The sequence below is a fragment of the Dermacentor andersoni genome, chromosome 10 (assembly GCF_023375885.2).
Source record: "Dermacentor andersoni chromosome 10, qqDerAnde1_hic_scaffold, whole genome shotgun sequence".
NCBI classification, from domain to species: Eukaryota; Metazoa; Arthropoda; class Arachnida; order Ixodida; family Ixodidae; genus Dermacentor; species Dermacentor andersoni.
In genome coordinates this window covers 113,126,353-113,147,619 of record NC_092823.1, presented here as the reverse complement: position 1 = coordinate 113,147,619, position 21,267 = coordinate 113,126,353, and the positions used below count along the sequence as shown (strand labels likewise).

Below are 21,267 nucleotides of genomic sequence, written 5' to 3'. Positions count from 1 at the left end.
CTTTGTTCACTTTTTCCCCACTCGGGTCCTGCTTCTGTTTACTTCTTGACTGTAGTGAAGCCGACTTTTTCAATTGTTTCTTGCCGACTTACCCACTTCTTGCCTCCTGTTCTGCTTGTCTAATCGGATACCTGCCGAGTGGCACGTACCGATTCTGAGGAATTGGGAAAGAAATGTTCCCATTTCCATTGACCCAAGTTGTCTATTCGGACACATACACCGTGGCCTCCGCTGTATACTCCGTGGCCTCCGCTGTATACTCCGTGAAATTTATCATTTGCTCTCGAGTTTTCGAGAAAAGCCTCTAAAAAAAGCTTTCTTAGCATAAAATTATCCAGATTGGTCGCGACGCAAGGAAAACACGTCGCGCAATAAAGATTAAAAATAAACTGACAGGTTTGGCGAAGCTGCGCTAACGCTTCATGCACGCAACTGATGAGAACTGTAGTTTGCTCTGTCCGCACTGCTTTTGTGTCTGTAAGTTAAAGACTTCAATATTGAAAGACACGCCAGCTGCTAGCACGACGCAGTAAGATGGACAAGCCCTTCAAGCGAGCGGCAAGGCCCACTAGCGCGGCGGCTTGATACCAAAGCCAAAAACAATGAATAATAAGCCGGGTAAATGTCAAAGTACGAAGAACAAGTGCGCGTGTCATTCCACAGCTCGAGGCGTGATGAAGAAGCGATCACTAGAGGACAGAGCACGCCGGCTTTGCCTCTCGCTACCGTTGGTGTGCAGCTGTGAATATGGGCAGTGCCAATTAGTATGCAGTGACATCCCAACTGCTCTTCCATTTTTCCCTCCAGTTTGCAAAACCTGATTCGCTGAACTTTGCTGAACTTCTTCTTCTGTCCTAACTTCTGAGCCACTGAACTTTTCCTAGTACATCTATTTTTTTATATTCTTGTTTCTGCTATGCGAAACGCTGCAGCCATCACCATTTGCAGGGTGACTACATCTCATTCTATTATTTTCATTTCAATAAAATATGGCGATAATGAAGGATCCACCTCGCGCTTATATAAATGTGTCAGAGCGCTCATTCTTTCAGTGCAAGTTGAAATACAATTTTCGTGAACGTCACACTGTACTAATTTCGAACAAATCTACAGCGAATTGTGTGCCGCAACAACCCACGAGGTTTAGCTATTGTTATTGCAACAGTCATTTTAGCCGTTAGATTATTCAAAATTACAAAATGTGAACTTGTAAGGCAGGAGTGCTTTAACATAAAAATAATCACAGTGAAATGCTAACCAGACATATTAAAATCAAATTTTCCTAGTGAAACTAAGATTAGTATTTAGCGCAAGTTCGAAGAAATCAAATGTGTTAAAATATATTTCAGGAAGCATTATTTTTCTGTGGGGGATGCGTGGACGGCGGAGGCTATTGCTCTAGTAGCAGTAAGGACACGAGAGAACGCGATGTAAAAAAAAAAGAAAAATAAACGAACAAGATCCTACCCACACGTGCTAGCAGCAGCACCAGGTCCTCAGGCTGTCAGCACAAGGCACTGTTTAACTCTTTCGGGACCGCCCAAAAGAAGGCAATTCTGATACTTGCTAGAAAATATTTTTTTATTCAATGAAATTTTTGCACTATCTTGTTGACACAAGCATCAACATGAAGCTAAGTGATTGGACTTTTATTGTAGAAAAATTGAAATGACTAAATAGTATACATAACAGAAAAAAAAATCTCAAAATGCAAATTTTTTCTTCAAGTAAACAAAAAAAAGTTGGAAATTGTTGCATATGAAAGTAAAAAGCAGCACTAAAAAAATTCCAGGATATACAAAATGTGCTAAAATACCTCTATGACAACTTTGAGGCAAAAAAACTTTGCAGGCTTATGTACATTTTTTTTGTGTGTGTGATTTCTCACACCACTGTTCACCCCTCACTTCTGTGCACCCTCTCTGTGCCACTCAAGGAAGCAGTTCCGCGAAGCATTGAAGCACAAATGTGCGTTGCAGTCACTGCAGAAAACAGTAGTCTTGACCTCATTCTTGGTTTGTCGATAGCAAAGTTTACAATTCTTGCGTCTCTCCACTTTTTGGGGCTTGTGAAGTGGAGGCTTTGCAGGTGGTGGTGGAGGAGCACGAGTTTGCTTGGCTCCTTCAAGATGAAGAAGCTGTTGCACCAGTTCCTCCCTGAAAGCTAAATGGTCAAAGGAAGCATTTCTGGCCAGCTCAGGGACGTCTGGATGTAATTTCCTATATTCTTGGAATAGTATGAAACTATTCACGCATGCTATGTCGATGCAGTGGAAGAAGAGAGTCTTCTACCAGCGGACACTGCGCATCAGTACATTGTAGTAGCCAATCATTTGATCTGATTTGTCTACTCCAATCATTCCAGAATGGTATTCGTGAATTAGCAAAGGCTTTGGGATAGAAATTTGGGTCCAGGTACTTCCACTTCTTTGTCTTCTTTTTGCAGTGACTGTTTCGTTGGCTGTATGCATCGTGCTCATCATGTTCACTACGCGTCGGTCTTTCCATTGAAGATAGAGAATTTCTTGGTCGCACAACCATCTAATTTCACCTCGTTGAGCTTTCTTTTCCCAGCGCGTGTCTTTCAATTCAACAGGGAATCCGCGGCGGTCTTTTCGCGTAGTGCCGCAAGCCAATGTTTTCCGATCGAGGAGGTGACTGAACAGGTGTGTCGAGGTGTAAAAATTATCCATAAAAATTTTGTAGCCCTGATCAAAGTGTTCTGCACACAGCTGGCAAACTACATCGAAAGCCAACCCGTGGGGCCCTGGCTGCTCGCGCTTGCCTGTGTATACAGCAAACGGCACTGTATACCCGGTGACCGGGTCTGCAAGAACCCAAAGCTTATAGCCCCACTTGGTCACTTTATCCTTGATGTACTGCCGTATCCCTGATCTCCCTTTCGACTTCACCATACGCTCATCCACAGAGAGGTCTCGATGAGGCTGAAATAGCTTTGCCGACACTTTATTCATGTGCTGCAGAAGCCACCACACGAAGCGAAGCTTTCCTTTTGACATCTGAGTTACATCGTCCAAGTCAGCGACATGTAGCATCGCAAGCAGTGCTATGAAGCGACGCCGCGGCATAATTCGTGGTGGCAGCAGACCACTATAGATGCTTCCCACATTCCAGTAAAGCTTGATTCGCGGTGCTTTCAAGATGCCCATGTAGATTATGAGGCCAATGAACTTTCTCATTTCACTTGTAGTGACCTCTTCCCAAGACCCATCGGGACGGGCATGAGTGGGCTTCTCCAAGATCTTCGTGTAGGCATATTTATTGGTGTTCTCGCAAACAGTCTGGATAACATCGGCCGAGAAAAAAAGGAAAAAGAAGTCCAGGGCGGTCAGGAATCTCTTTGTGGTGCTTCGGAGTGCCACACCCACATCTTCGGTCAGATGCACACCAGGTTCCCGCTTGGGAGAAAACTGAATACGCTTCTGCCGCAGGGGCAGGACGTCGTTCCCGTAGGTTGTGGAAACCCTACCAAACACAGAAAAAAATTGAGAACATATAGTGATCCTGCGTAAATACTCAAGAGCGGGCGGAAAGCGAAACTAAATACTCACCTTCAGACACTAGTTGACGGTCCAGGTGATTGCGATGCTGAATCACTCTCTGAACTGAAATCAGAGCTCGAGAATTCATCTTCGGACTCTTCGCTACTCGTTGTATCAGAAAAATCCGCAGTTGAAGCAGCTGAATCGCGCGACAGACGCTTCTTTCTTCGCGCGGCCTGACGCGATGTCGACGCCATGCTTCTCAATCTCGGCCGCCGCCGCGCCCAAGATTAAAATCTCTCCTACGTCGCCGCCTGCCGCGAGAGAGGCGAATTGCACAAAAACAAAAACTAGAGATGTGAAACGACCCCACTAGATGGCGACACGGGTTCCACCGCGAAAATTTCGCGTTTGAGAGCGCGTGTAACTTGATCGTGCATTTTTGCACGATATCCGGACCGCGGTCCCGAAAGAGTTAACATAGGGATAAGATTCTATGAAATCGTTTCTGTTGAGTGCACTGCCAAATGAAAAAAAAAAGGACAAAAAACAAACGCGATAGGTTATTGCCAGCGTTGCCACGGATCTATTGCTCTACTAATGGGAGTGAAGAGCAGAAGCAGGACACCTCAGAAAAAGAGTGAAATCAGCAGCTGTGCGCGTAGCTGTGCTGTAGAGCGAGCAGTTTTGCCTTGTCACGCCGTCAACAGGATGATAGATAGCGCTTTGTGAACCGACGATGCATGACACTCGACATTGTGAGCATCCCGTATTGGCCCAGCAACTAGTTGTTTAAACTTTTGTATGCTTCTGCGTCGCCCATCGCGCCGAGGAACGTGGTCTTTGCGAGCACCCCGCACAGATACAATAAGCACAATAATGTCACATTACAGTGGTAGATTCCTCGTGGTAGGCGCAGATCAGGGGATGGATTGAGTATTTGCCGGTGATACTTCGAAATATGTAGCTCAAACGATTAAAGGGTTGTTGTGCGATGCTGCAAGTTTATTTTCAGGGGAGGGTGCGTGTGTTAGTTTAACAAAATATGAACAGCCTATTGAATTAAAACAACGTATTCTATGATCTTATATCCGCTGTTCACATAACAATAATGCCAAACCCGAAGCACCATCCTGATGCGTTGAAATATTATCAGCTATATAAAAAAAAACCACCCAGTGTATCAATGAATGCGTCACTTGGAAATGTGCAGGAGCTGATGTCAATTGAGAGGTCCCTATCGTCAGTATTCATGCTGCGTCAATAAATCTGCTAATGTGTATAACAAGCGTGCACTACATTTTTATGAGTTGGCACAAGCTTTTGCTTTGTCAACGGAAATGACGTACGTGTAAAGGTTTCTGGGTATTTTTCACAGCCTCTACCATATACAAGCGACACGTCAGCCTGAAAGTAAACGTTTGCTAAGCAGCATAGAAAATGCTTACTCCAGGCCCAGCACTTGCACTTGTGACCTTTGTCAGTGCGCTGATTCATACAGCGACAGTTGCGGCTCCAGATACAGGTCTTCGAACTCTTATTCAAGTAAGGACATATTGTTTTCTCTATATTGTTACTAATGCAAACTGGAACCTTTCCGAGCAAGCTGAGCGATGTGCTTAAGTACATAAGCTGCCAGGGCTAGACTTAATTACTGCAATGCCGTGTACAGAATTTCTTTCACCTCAGTTGAAAAAAGCTGCCCGAAATCATTGTGCAACTTTCCACACAACCAGTTCGGAATATACGCCTGGGGAGCTGCAAATCTTTGCAAATTGATGAATCGCATGTATCGATTGCCGAAAACTTCACGCTGCGATCTGCTACGCCATGTCAAACAAAATTTTAAAAAGAATGCATACCGGTGCTTCATACTTAGGAAAGGAAAAGCGTACAATCGTTTAACATTCTGCATAAGGAGGGACATTAAGAAACTGTCAGAAAAGTTACTTGCCTTTGAAGTGTGTATGTTGCGGGATTGAAGTTTCTACAGGACAACTATACGTTTATAGACTAGTATTTTTGTTAGTGGTAGTGATAATCACTCATTCTCCAGTGCCCATTTCATTTGCACCGAAAGAGAGAAACTGCGCCTAAGTGGCCTTGTCAAAGCTATGACCAAATATTTTCCGATTCCGTGCTGATTTTACGAACAAGAGCCGCGTGAGAGGAATCTATAGTGATTAACTATACTGAGCTGTGCCTGAGTAAGAACGCCAGGCATACGGCACTCTTTAAGCTAAGGCGATGCTTGATTTTAGCGAAAATTGCACCCATGGCGCAATTTTCCAGTGGATGAGGCGTAGTACCATGTCGGCAGTGATTACTTGTCGCTTTCGCTTACACATAAGCCGATGCATGGGTCTTGGGCCACGACGTAACTAAAACAAAATTAAGAGAAGAAGAAAGCTTGGCATAACCTATTTTGTTGTAAGCGTCGGCTTTAATGCGAATAATAATGAAGCAATGCAACGACACAGCGTATTCTCGTCGGCAAAACACGTCATGTATGAGGCATGCACTGCAGGGCTCCACTCTCGCGCGTATGGACGGTTGCGTTGCGCGTCCCCTTTGAAACAGGGTGGTGGGTTGCACCACCAAGCTCTTGATATTATATTGCGTAATGCCCTACCTATGTTCAAGAAAACAAAGCAAAGGAAAAAAAAATCCAAGAAGAAATCGAAACACCAAACTTTCTCAACCCTTACACCGAACTTTTTTTTTTCTGTGCCTCCGTTGCTTGTCGTTTCCCTACTTTTCTTCCAAGCAATCTTCCAATCGCCTCTTGCTAATCTCTACCGCGGACATGTTTACTTTCCCCCTGCTCTCGCTGGACCTAAAGACTTCAAGGAAGCAAGAGGTGTCTAAATCGACCGCTGGGAAGATATCTTCACATTCTAATAAAACGTGCTTCACAGTGTGGGCATTCTTCTAAAAAAAGCTAACTAATGAAAACTTTTGAAGTGCCGCCGACGCGTCCTATTCGTCGGCGCGAGGTGTCCGGCTGTAAGATGCTTCCATCTGTCACGTTCTTCCTAACACGGTTCGACGATGTGAACAACGAATTGAACGGTCAGGCTAACAACGTGTCTCTGCTATATAGAATACAGAAAATGATGCGGAGAGATTGGACAGGAACAGTACACTTCGGTGAGCATCGCTAGCGCAAAAATTTGGCATTGGTCTTAGCAGCAGCACATTGCTGTGCTTTCTCCCGTCTTCTAAAATGTGTTCTTCTCCGCTTTAGCCATTAGAATGCTGAAACAGCCGTGCAGGAGGCTAGGTTGTGTACCTCGCCTCTCTCCGCATGCCAGTTAGCAAGAACATGGCGGTCATCATTGGCTGCGAGGGGTAGCAGGAAGATGCCTCTACCTAGCGAAGAAAGCAAGCATATAATACAGGAACGTTAGGCAGAACCACAGCTTGAGCGCGTAGGAGCACATGGGGCGCGCACATTTGCACGGGACAGATATGGGTGCTTGCACTGGCTTGCGTCAACACACGCGAAGAGGGGTAGGAGAGGGGGGTGGATGAAAATGATCCAAGAAAAGGTAGGGAGGTCAACCAGACGCACGTCCGGTTTGCTATCCTACTTAGGAGAAGGGGCTTAAGGGAAGAAAAGAAAGGAGAGGGAGGGAAGAAGGCACTTTCGGTGTGCGCGCACATCCGGATGTCCATAACTTCACGTCTATAATTGGTCACTGAGGCCAGTCGCTTTCATGAAATGTAGCAGTGACCGCATTGCTTTGTAAGCCTGCAGAAGAGGGGTAAATATGAGCTGCGTCTGCGACGTGATGGTTGGAGTATAAGGTTGTTGTGTTGTGTCTGGGAAACCTGGTTCAAGGACGACAGTCGGATACCTAGTATTATAAAGCGAACGTGCTTTTACGAAAACTTGCGGACCTTGCTGTCCGTGGCTGCTGCTGCCTGTCGTGCTGAATAGTTCGAACGCTGGAGAAGACTCATGTAACGCATCGGCAGCGTGTCCCCGCCAAAGTTAGGAGGACGCGACCAAATGCATGTTGTTGGTTATGATAGAGCAAGTAGAAGTATATTTTCTTCTATTCTGCCTAGTTTCATAATTAGACAAGATCGTTTAACCAACTTGGTGTTGTTGGCTGTTGTATGGGGCACGTATTAACTTTAGAGCAAGTCTTCCAATGAGAAATTTGTGCAATGTTCTAGGAAACATCTAAATATGCAGATTCTAATTTCCTACTTGTTAGCTGTTTCATCTAGTGTCCTACTCAGCGTCCGAAAGCAAGCCCGCAAAATATGAAAGACAAGCGCGTGACATGCACACTTGCGCTCCCTAAATACAGTCATCGCGCATACGCCGTGTATGAAACAACAGAGCATTTCGCCTGACGTGGTTCCGCTTAGGAGTGACTTGGGAGCTGCACAGTCATTGGTGACGCAATTAACGCAGCCATCGCTGTCCCCTAGTGCTGCGTGAAGCTGCCCTGTCACTTTTAAGTGGCATCACACGGCTAAATGCGCCGACTGTTCGACGGATCTTTGGCTCTTTGACCCGTTTCCGTTGGTTGGTCGGAGGTTGGAACAAAGGCGCAAACGGAGACGCCAACTCTTATTACTGCGGAACACCAACTGTCATAACTCCTTTTCGAGAACAAGGTGAAAGCAGGAGACAACGTTTCGACAAGTGGAATTGTCTTCTTCAAGGCGCCTTGAAGAAGACAAATATACTTGTGGGAACGTTGGCTTCTGCTTTCACTTTGTTCTCATTTTGCTCATCGTCATGAATTTCCATCTCCCGACTTCCCCCTGTTTTCCCATAACTAGTTTGCGACACACATGCTGTCCACGTTAACTACCGCTAGAGATGTGTTGCTTAATGGCCTTGTTCTTTACGGGACACGCAATTAAACAACGAGCGATACCAAAATGCCCCTACCGCAGCAAATATGGGTTGTCAAGCGCATTGTTGCCTTATTAAAGCAAACACCTTTCTTCACGCGATCGGCCATTCACTTAAATTGGCAATCGTCGTGCATGGTTTCTGCACAAATTCGCTTTTGAAGTTTTGCCCGTGCACTTAAACATTTATCGAACGCTTCGGCACGACATCAAGAACAATTGCGACAGGCATCACCAATACATGCTTTTCTTTTTGCAGGCGTTGAACACTACTGAAAGAACTTGGATATACGCTCGTACTTATGTAGGAGAATCAGATTTATACTGCAGCTATTATGAGAAAGACTTGCTGATGACAACACATGACTATTTTGTTTACCTTTTCTTCTATGGAAATCGTTGGTAAGCACGCTATTGCGGTATATTTCTTGTGTCTTGTCCTGCACGGCACAGTTAATAAGATATATTTTTTGCACACCCTTTGATTAGAAGTCCCATATTTATATTCATGATGCCAATCTCTATAAGGATTTTTTTAAGCAATATGGTCAAAAGTTCGTCAACATCATGACAGAAAAGAAACAAGCTTCGTAAAACGTTCAAACCGCTAAGTTGGTTTGTATTGCTTTCCGGAAACAACCAGCAGTTGCCACATCATTAACGCTACAACTTACACGACAAAACCAAAGAAGAGACAAAAGGCTGACAAGTGCGTCTGTAGTTCTTTAAAATCGCTTTTAATCACTATACAATATGTATAAACATTAATTTTGAAGCATTGAAAGCCTGAAATAGTGTTTGTGAGCGTGTCATGCATGACAGTGCATTGTTATGATACTACATCACGTGAACAATCATCGTCCAACCAATTCAAGGTGTACCTAATTTTCTACTGGACAGTATACCCACTACAGTGAAGGTATTTCCTGGACCTCTTGAGTGCAATTATATGCATAATGTGTGCTTGCTTTGAAACGTACGTTTTCGGGATAGCCTGTGAATAGCTGTTGAGATTTGTTGCCCAAATGGTAAGCGCAAAAAAGAAGAGATGGCGCTCTTTCTTTCGGCCTCTTCGTTCGTCCGCCCACCTTTTATGCCACAAACATCAACAGCGTAATCTAGAGTTTGACGGAAGCCCGTCGGCTCGGGATGAGACATGACAACGAAAGACGTACCTCGACCAAGTAAAACTTATTCAAAGACAAGACGTTTCGGTTTGTTCGCAATCTCAGTTCACAATTCACACTCAAAAATCGCAATTCACAGTCTACAGTGTGCTTGCTTGTGTGTTTGTGTGCGCGTGGCGCCGTTTGTGTTTTTTGGGGGGAGGTGTAACGCCCAAATTCTCTTATTTGTTGCACGACCTAGTCTGACGAACATTATTCTGCGTATTGTAGCGTTGCTCATGCAGCTGCTATTGCTCACTCATTTTCCCACATACTATATGCTGGTGAAACGGATTACAACGCTTTGTTGGCTTTCCTTTCAAGAAAGGACATAGAAAATTTGGATGCTCTAGAAGTCACCGGAGGCGACTGCTGGTGCAGAAAGACAATTATTCATCATGAACCCTTCCTACCTTATACGTATTCCTACTATGATTGCAGGTGCAAGATATTGCAATATGCTGAGCTTCTGGGTAGGTGCGGCGAGGGACTTGCTTGTATGGATATTCGTGAGAATGTAGGTAAGAATAGGCGCACTGATGCCGCTCTCTTCAAGCATACAAGTGTCTGTGATGGCTTGTCGAAAAACAATATACCTCCCTGTACAAAATATATTTAGGCACAACCTTTGGTTTCGGCAAAGAAAACACGAATAGCTATTTAGGTCAGGCCATAAGTCTAACTTTTTATGAAAGCAAATGTGGGGGGGTCCGGAAGACGGGGGGGGGGGGGAAGGGGGGACAATTTAATGAAAACTGAGCCGATCCCTGTGAAGAAGTTTTAGGAGTTGTGGTGAAGTGGTTGTGAAGGAGTGAGACGGGAAATGTGACGAGGCGCAAGGGGGGACCGAATGAAGCTTGAGTACTGATGCTACAGCTCCACGGACTTCCCGCAGCATTCAAATGTACGAAGTATGCATTTGGCAATCTAGTATCGATAGAGATGTGTGGTCGCGTATATGTGGACACGTCTGATTACGCATCATCCCCTCGTCCCACAACCACATCGATTCACGTTATTTCCCACATTACTTTATAGCCCTTACCATGTCCCATGATTTTTTTTACATGGCCCCAGTCATTGCTCCGTGTAGTACTTCGGTAAAACGAGAATATAAGGTGCGTTGTGGGTAGCCGGCGTCCTTTAATTGCGAGAACTGCTGGGAAGAAGAGGCGCGATAGAGCCCATTCTGTTTTTACAGAAGCCCACCGCCGACGTTCGCTTGTTATGGCTTTGTCGTCACTGGACCTTTCATTAAGCCGGACTATTTGTGCTGACAGAACACACCTGCCGAAACTACATGAAGGCGGTTTACGACTTACCATTGGGTAAGCATGGCGATCAACTCATGCTCCTTCGGTGTTGAGGCGTAAATACACACGTCAATAATGGTAGCCTTCCAAGGACGTGACAGTTGCGCTCTTTGGCAGCACAAAACCCTTTACCAGAACCTGGCGAGTAGTCTTTCAAGAAATGTTCTGAAGCACTGCCCTGTTTTTCGTTGTGTCCTCTGTTCGCCTTCGTTCTGTGCGCGATGATGGTTGTATAGTCCCAAAATCGTGATATAATGAACACTTCCCGGCATTCACCAGTTCAATTCCGTCTTCTGAAATTGAAATGTGCGGCTTCTTAACCGGCAGACACACTTCTCTAATAAGCTTCTTTTTCTCTTTGTCTGAACTTTTGTTATTCACCTGAGTTGCCCCGTGGCCTAATGTGGAAATGAAATGCTCCCCTCCCTAACTCCATTTTGGCGTACAGTCTTTGTCACAGAATATGACTAAAGAAGAATATGACCACAAGATCGGGCACATAAGTCATTGAACAATTTCTCCAATGGTATACCCCAGGCACGATTGGTGGTTGTTCTAAGAGCCTCCTTAGCCCAAAATGCCAGAACAGAGGTTTCCTCCAACCGAATAAGATTTTGGCTAAGGAAGCAGACAAGCCAAGGGAAGAAGGCACCTCTGTCCCGTCGGAGGATGAATTATCGGGCAATGAGAACAGAGAGAGGGTCACCAGGGAATGTACAGAGGAGGGATTGCAGATGGCGGGTAAGAGCGATTATTGGATTTCACAAAATCGTTGTTCCCGTCGTGAACTTGTGTCTTTACCAAGTGGAGAGTAATGCTAACGTGAAGACTTCCTGGATACTATACGTAGATGCTGCAATTAAAAATGTTGGTTAAACTACAGTTACATTTTGTGCCGTACTGCCGTCATTGAAACTTGTACATACAGTAAAAAAATATCTATGCCATTTTGTGCTTTCGCATGAGTTCAGTATACTGGAACAGATGTTCTGTAAACTTTATGTCAAGTTTTTCTTTACAGGAGACACTGCCGTTAGAAAATATCTGATGTATTGGAATTTCACTGAAAACTGTGGCATTTACACGTTATATTTAGGTAAGTGCAAAGCTATCCCCCTCCGTAACTAGTGACTGAAAAGTGATATTTGAACTGAATGCTTGGTGCGTTTTGCTAACATGGCATCCATGTCCGCTGACCAACCTATTAAGTCGAACGTTAGGTCATAGTGGCCATGTTTTCTGTCCTTACAGTGGTTTTTTACATCACATCAGTGGCTTCATTGGCTGTTCATAATAAAATGACTTATACTGTCATGGGAATTTATGGACCATTTTCCTGGTAGTCTACCGATTGGTTCTCGCCTCCTAAATGAGGTCGAAAACATATCTTTTAAGCTATGTTCTAAAGAAGAAAAGACAGCGGACTGGTGCGAATGTTCAGAATTACACGCTATTCCATTGAAGCTGTTCCCTTTGAGTAGTTGGATAAAGAACTTCAGTTACCTGAAACTAAACCCCGCGTTAAAGAACGCAGCCCGCTTTTCACTCGTCTGTTTGAAACCTTGCCCACACATATTTCTAGCACTCGCTAAAGTAATTTTTCACAAAGACCGTAGTTGTCCGACACACGTCGAAATTCACGTGTTGATTTGCAATAAGTTCTTCCCTGTTTCTTGCTATTTGATCTGGGTGTCATTTAGAGTACTCCCAGAGAGCTAAATTCTGCGCAATTCGCAAAGCAGGCTTATAACGCTCCACAGCGCCTGCATAAGTAATTTATTGCAAAGGCCACAATTAACCTACGCACATTGATCGGTGTGTAAATACCGCTCTAACGTTCCTCTTATTACAAGAAAGTGTAAACACATTGCCTGGCTTTGTGCACCACGCAACCCGGGAACACGTACGCGAACGTTGTACGCAGTGCGACAAGGGGAAAAAAAGAAAGTTTCAGTAATTATTTCCCCAAGTCTCCCAATTGACCTGAAACGCTAAAATCACTTCAAGTATTACAACTCTCACTTTTGCCATATGTAAGCGCCGCAAGACGCAGAGTTCAACCGGAACACGGAAAATAGAGGGAAAACGGCCGCATATAGCTTTTGAGCCTTTGCTGAAGAAATTTATTACAAAGGCCATATAACCTATGCACTTTAAACTTCGCTTACGCATTGAAACCCCAACCTGGCCCTCATTTTAACCAGATGCCTATAAACAACATGCCTTGTTCGGTTTACCGAGCACGCCGAAAAGAAAAAAAAAGAAATACATAACGTTAACCTGGTATAACACATGGAAATATAGAAAAAGAAACGAGGGTTCACTTAACATTTTCACAGCTGCACATAATCTAGGGAAGTTAAATTACCCTACGCACTACCCTTATTGTCAGCTCACTGCGAGCTCAGTGTCATGGGCAGTTGTTTGATTGGAAAGGTCTGAGTAACATTACGGATGACGGCCATATGGCACTCCGGAATGCTTCATTACTAAGTAATTTTCCACAAAGGCTGCATTAGCCTACACAGTCTAAAAGTTTATTTTACGTGACCCAAAACGTGCTTGTGCCTTCGACGAAATATAAACAACGTGCCTATCGTCGTTCACCGAAGAGACAGAGGAAACTAGCTACACGCCTCGTGTACAACACATACAAATTGGGGAAAAAACGATTACTAAGTAATCATTTTTCTGCTGCAGCGGTGTTAGCACATTGCTTCGACCATTTGTATACCATTTGAGAAACTTGCAATACATGCTGGCACGTCTTGCGCTGAACGATAACATTTGTAAAACGGTGAAAAGTGGTCGCCCGGCAAAGATAAACAAATACACGTGTCAATACTGGTGATGTTTCGCTCTTGCGAGCTCCTGAACGTATTTTTTGTTACACTGAAACTGATGCCCCGTGAAATTGCGACATCGTTGTGTGAAACATGGTTGGAAATTAAAAACGTCATTGCTTTAAAAAATCTGACTGAATGAATGAATACCTTGGATAACATTAGGTTCTCGATCTCTCGATTAGCCAGTACCTGTTCGTTCATAGCGCTATGCTGTTGTAACTGCTCTTTACTGTGTTGCTTTTCACTTACGGCCCCGTTGTAATGCGGCAGTTCGGAAGCATTCTCGCTCTACTCCAAACACTGACAGGACAGCGAGTTGTGATATTGGGTATGAGTAAATATACTGCGAAAGCTTGGTCCGGGCAAAATATACCATATTTTTATCATCTTAGAACAGCAAATGACATATTGAATTTGAACTTCATAGAATAAGTGCGAGGCTGAAAAAATTGCGTATCAGTACTGCTAAGCTAGGACAAGCCGAGCGACGTATATTGCAGGATTGTGTGTGGAGACAACATGTGTAAGTGAAATATGAATCGCACTCAGTGAAAAAAGGACTTCAATATGTAATGAACACATATGAAGTAGCACGAGTGCAATCAAATCATTGGACAGTCGCGATCATGAGGCCTGCATACTTTTCACAAACACCTCTTTCTATTTTATGTACGCCATAATTTTTCCCAATCAAATATTTGTTGCAAGTGAGAGCATTCCGCGTCTCTACTTGCTTCTGTCTTCGTCACAGTAGCGATACCGCCATTTACTAAACGCTCAGAATCTGGCGCAGTTTTCTTATTCTGATGGCATCTGTCTCACTCAACCATTCAACTGTGACTTGTAGCCTTCATAAACTTAAGGCTGGATGCCTAGCATAAAGCGCTACCAATTGTCTCCAAAGTCTTTTCATGGAATAATCGTAGCATGTAGCATATTACCTTCTTGTCCATTTCCTTCAGTCAAATAAACCTGCCTACATAATAGCAGCCGTCAAATTTTTCCTCTAAGATCACGCTTTTGTGGCAAAATTCGAAAGCATGCTCACTCAGTTTCAATTTTGTTTTGTTTTACAGAAAATAGACGAGAGTGCGAGCTGCACATAAGGGATGGCGCGCTACCACAGACACACAGTAAAAATGCGTCCACCGTGCCTTGTGCAACACAGTTCTTCCAGAATTGCCCAACAGGCAACTACACAGAAATAGTTTATTACCTAAGCACTTGTAAAGCCACTGTAGGTGATTGGCCTCTGCAGTGCACAAGCTGAGCAGACAGATGCAATTGCGTGATCACACTCACGTACATAATGCTGCGTAAAAAATGACCATATTTATCGGTCTTGAGAAATTGACGTACAAATTGTCAACTGAAATAAATGCGTCAAGGTGTAGTTTTTCCTGCATATGTAACATAAAATATTTGTATGTGTCTTGCGGCTGTGTTTTTGTGCTCAAGACCGTTGGTTATTCATGTTCAGCCGGTGCTTAATCTGCGTATGGAGTGAGTAAATCTTCAGTTGTTAGTGGACCCTGTGTACGTGTCGTTCTTCGTCTGGTCCTTTGTGCTCTCTGGCTTTGGTTTACTACGGGTATGAACCAATTAGCCAGAAAATACGTCTTGATAAGACCCAGAATTCGGGGCGCCATGAACCAATGCACATTGCCATAAACGTGGGCAGATCTCAAGGGAATATGCAATTTTTGACATCCCCTCTACCTGTAGAATAATCTAAATACAGGCGGTGAAACGGGAGTATAAAAGAAAATGTAAATTATTTGACCACAGCTGCACAATAACGTGAGGAGTACTACCTTTTGCAGTTTAAAAAGCCACAGTAGGGCGAAGCAATGATAGCGATAGCAAAGTGCTTGACAACTACACGAAGCAAGGTCCGTAGAACTATTGGTCGCAGAAATTGCAGTACACATTCGCTTAGTCATTAAAATAACAAGCATGGTATCCCGCGCGCCCTGGAAAACATGGACAGATCTCACTTGATGACTGAGAACACTCGATGTTACAATGCTGGCATGATGAGGAGCGCAGGCAAAAGGAAGCGAACGCTGCGTGCTGTTTCCGGATTACACATGTCTTCAAAACTTAAGTCTACTCAACCGTGAGTCCCATGGCATCCTGGTCTAGGATGACTGCTCCATCGTCAGCTCATATTTACAAATAAAGTTTATTCCTCCTCCTAGCGTTCATATTTCTTCTTGTAGCAATTTGTCATTTTGACTTCCGTTTTCATTATTTCGATCTTCAATACGGTTGTTGATTGTTGAATCGCATTTCGTATATTTCCCCTGGTGCTCGGGGAGTGTGGTATCACTTTTCTTCTATAAATGAAGAAAAACACAATTTCTCTGGCCTCAGTACACTGCTCGCCCATCACAAATGTTGCGGCGAAACGTTCATTTCAGTTCAGTACAAGTCACGGTTAGTTTTGCTGCGTCCCTGCTGCCACTTCGTCGCGTCGGAGACGTTGAATTAAGATGTGATCTTCCCTTCGTGAAATACGCACGCGAGACGTGGGCATGCGTGGCGTGGATTCTGTGGCCGACGCTACTTTCTGGCGGTGTCTTCGCTTTGTCCTGCTCGGCTTGCAGACCTCGGTGTGCAAGTTAATGCATGACCATCTAGTATACCGTACGGGAAGTTTTTCCGTATCTATAGTGTGCCATGCACAGGCCTAAACCGGTTCGGCGTCACCGCACTTACCGTACTTAACGTACTGTAAGACGGCCCGGGTAAAGCTTTCTAGTGAAGGACGTTTGGTTGAGTAATGGCGGTAGGAATTAGATGATAAGTTATGATGACTAAGGCGGTACACCACCTTAGTAAGGCGGTGAACCGCTTCTTGCTTTCCTTCCTCGGTTTGCATGGGACGAACTGAAATAAACTCATAATATTACCTCTTCGGTCACCCGACCAGGATCGATGCTTTGGATCGCCAGTTGGATAACTTCAAGGTGCTTAGCTTGCTTAGGTTGGCCGAGCAGAGATCGGAAGAGGGGCAATACTCGGCTTGTGGGCAAAAAGCGGCCCGCAATATCTCAAAGGACAAACCAGTTTTCTGCAGCCAGCTTGTCCGCATGATCTTCCGCTTGGATGATAACTTCTATTTGGTGGCGAAGTTGTTTAATGAGCCTGCTGCACTTACATTTCCTTGCTAACATGGAAAATTTCCCAGAGCAAAAGGAGGTGTCAATTTGGGATGCAGCAGCAGTGTGGTGGATTGCTTTAGATGCAGGATGAATGAACATTTGAGCCCGTCCGTCAACTTTTCCAGAGAAGCCACAGAAGTGCCCAGTAAGCGGCCCCTAAATGCGTCACAGTCTGTTATGTGAGTCGGTACAGCACGTGTGACGTGGAGGGATCCCTGCGCTCTGTTTTCAAGGAGCTTCGTCAGGGGCGATATGACGGCGGCAAAATTGCGAATGAAGCGCCTGAAATAGGAACACGAGCCTACGAAACCACGCAGTTCTTTGACGGACGTTGGTTTTGGGAATTCGGCTACGGCAGGAAGTTTGGCTGGATCGTGGAGGATTCCATCCTTCGAGACGACATAACCTAATATTATGGGCTGCCGCGCTAAAAATGGGCACTTCTTTAGGTTCAGTTGTAAGCCAGCCTCTGTTAGGCACATCAAAACACGCCGGAGGCGTTGAAGGTGCGTGGTGAAGTCAGGGACAAAACGAACAACGTCGTCTAGGTAACACAAGCACGCGTGCCACTTTAAACCACGCCGAACTGTGTTCATCCTGCGTTCAAAGGTTGCTGGCGCTTTACAAAGTCCAAACGGCATGACATTAAATTTGTATAAGCTGTGGGGTGTTGCAAAGGTTGTCGGCCTATCGACGTCAGCCATTTGCACTTGCCAATAGCCGGAGCGTAAATGTAGGGATGAAAAGAATTCAGCTTCTTGTAGGCTGTTGGTAGCGACATCGATTCGGGGTAGCGGGTGTACATCTTTGCGAGTGATCTTGTTCAGGCGGTTATAGTCTACACAGAACAGTACAGAGCCGTCTTTTTTTCGTAAAAAGGACGACAGGAGATGCCCGTGAGGGTCGAATCACTTGGCGGCGAAGTATTTCCTCCACTTGCTCATTAATCACACGACGTTCTGCGGCAGAGGAGCGATATGGGCGTTCTCGCAATGGAGATTGGGAGCCAGTGCCAATATGGTACGTGACAGCAGACGTCCGGCCCAAGGAAGGCTGTCCAACATCAAACGAAGAACGAAATTAGAGTAAGATGCGCAGAAGGTGAGAACGCTGAGCGGGGGTGACATCATCGGCAATAGATGAATCGAACACACCTGTGGGCAAAGAACCGGACGTAGAGAGAGAGCGGACCACGCTGCCACTTGCGCAGGACGTGTCTTCGGGAACATCCGTAATTTGTACGGCGTTGATCGCTTCCACATAGCCAATACTTTCGCCTTGAAGCAGCATCACAGGGTATGAGAAGGGGTTACAGACCAAAATAGCTGTGGAGCTCTGTTTGACATTCACTGTCACAAAAGGTAGCAGCAGACCTTTTCGAGCCTAAAAGCGGCCAGATGAAGAAAGTAGTGCGACGGCGTCAGAGAGGCTGCTGCAATGCATAGAGGCAATCAGTGACGAGTTGCGAGGCAGGGTGGTGTCGTGCCGGACGAGTAGTTTGCTCGCAAAAGAAGCATTGTCGGCAAGGGTCACATCTGAAATTGGCGACAGTTCTAATTCGGCCCGTGCGCAATGAATGACGGCATTGTGGCGGGCGAGAAAGTTCCAACCCAGGATAACTTCATGGGAGCACGATGAAATCACAATAAATTCGACGGCGTATACTACGTCCTCGATGAGAACACGAGCGGTGCACGCCGCTATTGTGTGAATACGCGGTGCGCCTGCTGTGTGGAGGGAGAATCCAGCTAGGGGCGCCGTGACCTTTCGAAAGAAGTGACAAAGCTTTGTGTCCATAACTAATACAGCGGCTCTTGTGTCCACGAGGGCATATGTGCGCACACCGTCAACCAACACGTCTAGCACATTGGTCGGGCTACGTTGAGGACTTTCGCTTTTCAACGGCGTCACAGTCTTTGCCTCATGGACTGCGACGATTAGTTTTCCTTTTTATGAGCTACGGGACGAGGCCACATCAGTGATGAGGAGCGTCGGAGTGGAGAAGGTGAGCGGCGGATGTTGGCAGACCGGCGGAATGATGGTGACGCAGCCCGAGGTTCATCATCATACCTTGCTGGCGAAGCAGCGCACTGACACGGACACGGTGAAGATACACAACAAATGACGACATACGCTGCAGCGAGTATCGTCTTTTCTTGTGTGTCTTCACTGTGTCCATGTCAGTGCGCGGCTGTACCAGCAATGTATGATGATTAATCACCAACTAGCCCAACTTTCCACATTACTGAGCCCGAGGTTCGTCTTTGTAATATGGGGACGGTGAACCCTCGTACGACTTGGCGCATATGGTGTAGCGCTAGGCGGCTGCACGTGGCTGGAGTGGCGTGCGGCGTGGCCTGCGTAGCCGCACGCAAAACATATCGGCCGATTTTCCGCTGTACGCCACCGAGTCGCGGTGGAAGGTCCCGTTCATGTGGGAGGACACGTTGGACGAGGCGGCTGGTGAAGTGATTGCATGGCAGGTTGTTGTAGCGGCAGAGCTAGGACTCCGGCGTACGTGAGAGGTGCCGGCTGAGGGAGTTGCTGGGGCTGCGTGACGACTTCCGCGTAGCTGAGTGGTGCAGCCGTCGGGATCTGTTAGGGCCTGGCTATGACTTCGGTGTAACTGTCAGGCGCAGACTCAGGAACGTGCCGGTGGTGCTCATGCAAAACCTCGTTGATTTCTTGCGCTATGGCGCGGCGAAGCGGAGGCGCAAAACTCGGCATTGGTGCCTGACCGGCTGCGGCTGTGCAAAATCCATCAATGAGAGTTGCCGGGCAACCCTTAACGCCATAAATGAGAGTTGCCGGGCAACTTTCTCGCACACGAACGCCTTCATTTCTGCGAGCAAAGCTTCCTGGTCGGACATGACAGCCAAAGCAGTGAGGTGTTCGTCACGCGGTAGAGGTCGACGGGTCGGTGACCACTGCCTGCGGAGTTCATCATAGCTCTGGTACAGTGTGATAATTGCGGCCAGAGAGCGATGTTTTTAGGCCAGCGACATGTTACAGGCGTCGTTCTCTATGCCCTTCAGGATGTTTTGAATTCGATCAGACTCCGCCACGGTCGAATTGACTTTCCGCAAATGTCCAGGACATCTTCAATGTAACTGGTGAATGTTTAACCTGGCTGTAGTGCTCGATCTCGCAAACGCTGCTTCGCACGCATCTTGCGAACAGCAGGGCGACCAAATACATCGGCGAGTGAACTCTTAAATTTGGACCATGTCTGGCACTCTGCTTCGTTGTCATTATACTTCAGGCTAGCCACACCAGCGAGGTATAACAGAACATGGCTCTGTTTGGCTGCTTCGTCCCACATGTTATGGGCGCTTACCCTGTCGTACAGCGTAAGCCATTCGTCGACGTCAGTGTCGTCCGCTCCAGTGTAGATAGGAGGGTCGCGATGACGAGGCACCTTGGGATACGCAGTGGGTGCGGGCGGAGGCGCTTCCTGGGAAGCGTCGGGGGGCATGGTAGATGGCAGGGTATGGGACCGCAGTTCCAGGATGATTGTCTGAGGTTCCCCAGCGCACTACACCAATTCTAAACGTGTTTATCTGATAGAGCTCGGAGCAGCGCAACGTCAACGGTCAGAACAGTTACAGCTTTCAAGCACGAGAGCCGTTGCCTTATATTATATATATATATATATATATATTGACGCAAGATGATTTCAAATTACGCGCGCCAGCCGCCTCCTGCGACCGTCCAGTTTTTTACTGCTACCTGCGAAAGATAGCGGCAGTGAGGTGGGCAACACGGGCTCGCAAGGCACGCGAAATCGGAGCAACCTGTCATCAGCGCTGGACACCAGGGACGAAGAAGAGCTGCGGGACTCTAGGCAAAAGACTGTGGACGTTCTAGTGAGGCTCTCGCTTAGCTGTTTGTCGGGCACAAGTTCGCCCAACATAAAGTTATTAAAATAGCATCCCTCAACTGTGCGTTACAGTTCTGCTGGAGGTGAGGGGTATGATTTCAAGCCCTTCTCGAGTCAGAGAAAGGAGCCCGAACTCACGGTGACTTGGGCCCATCGAATTGACTTCTGTTCACCAACGCAGCAGTCGTCGCCTACGTGGTGAGCCCCCCGAGTTTTCGCCTTTGCCGGATTCTATCGGAGCATCAGCATCTGCTAACGGAAACGCTACCGAGATGACAACTGAAATCACGCCAACTGACATCGTAGTGAACTCGTCAATGACGCCAGAGTCTTTCCACGGCGAGAAATTTGAAGACGCAGAGGACTGGCTGGAACGCATTGAGCGCGTCACTGAGTTCAGTGGATGGAACGGAGAGCGCAAGCTACGAAACATTTTCTTCGCGTTAGAGGACAGCGCACGAACGTGGTTTGAAAACCACGAAGCGACTTTTGTGTCGTGGGATGCTTTCCGGCGG

General features: G+C 46.1%; 1 pseudogene; it reads right to left on the bottom strand.

The window, feature by feature from the left end:
• Positions 1–1,566: 1,566 nt before the first annotated feature.
• On the bottom strand, positions 1,567–20,347 carry LOC140213680 (piggyBac transposable element-derived protein 4-like; annotated as a pseudogene).
• Positions 20,348–21,267: the final 920 nt, after the last annotated feature.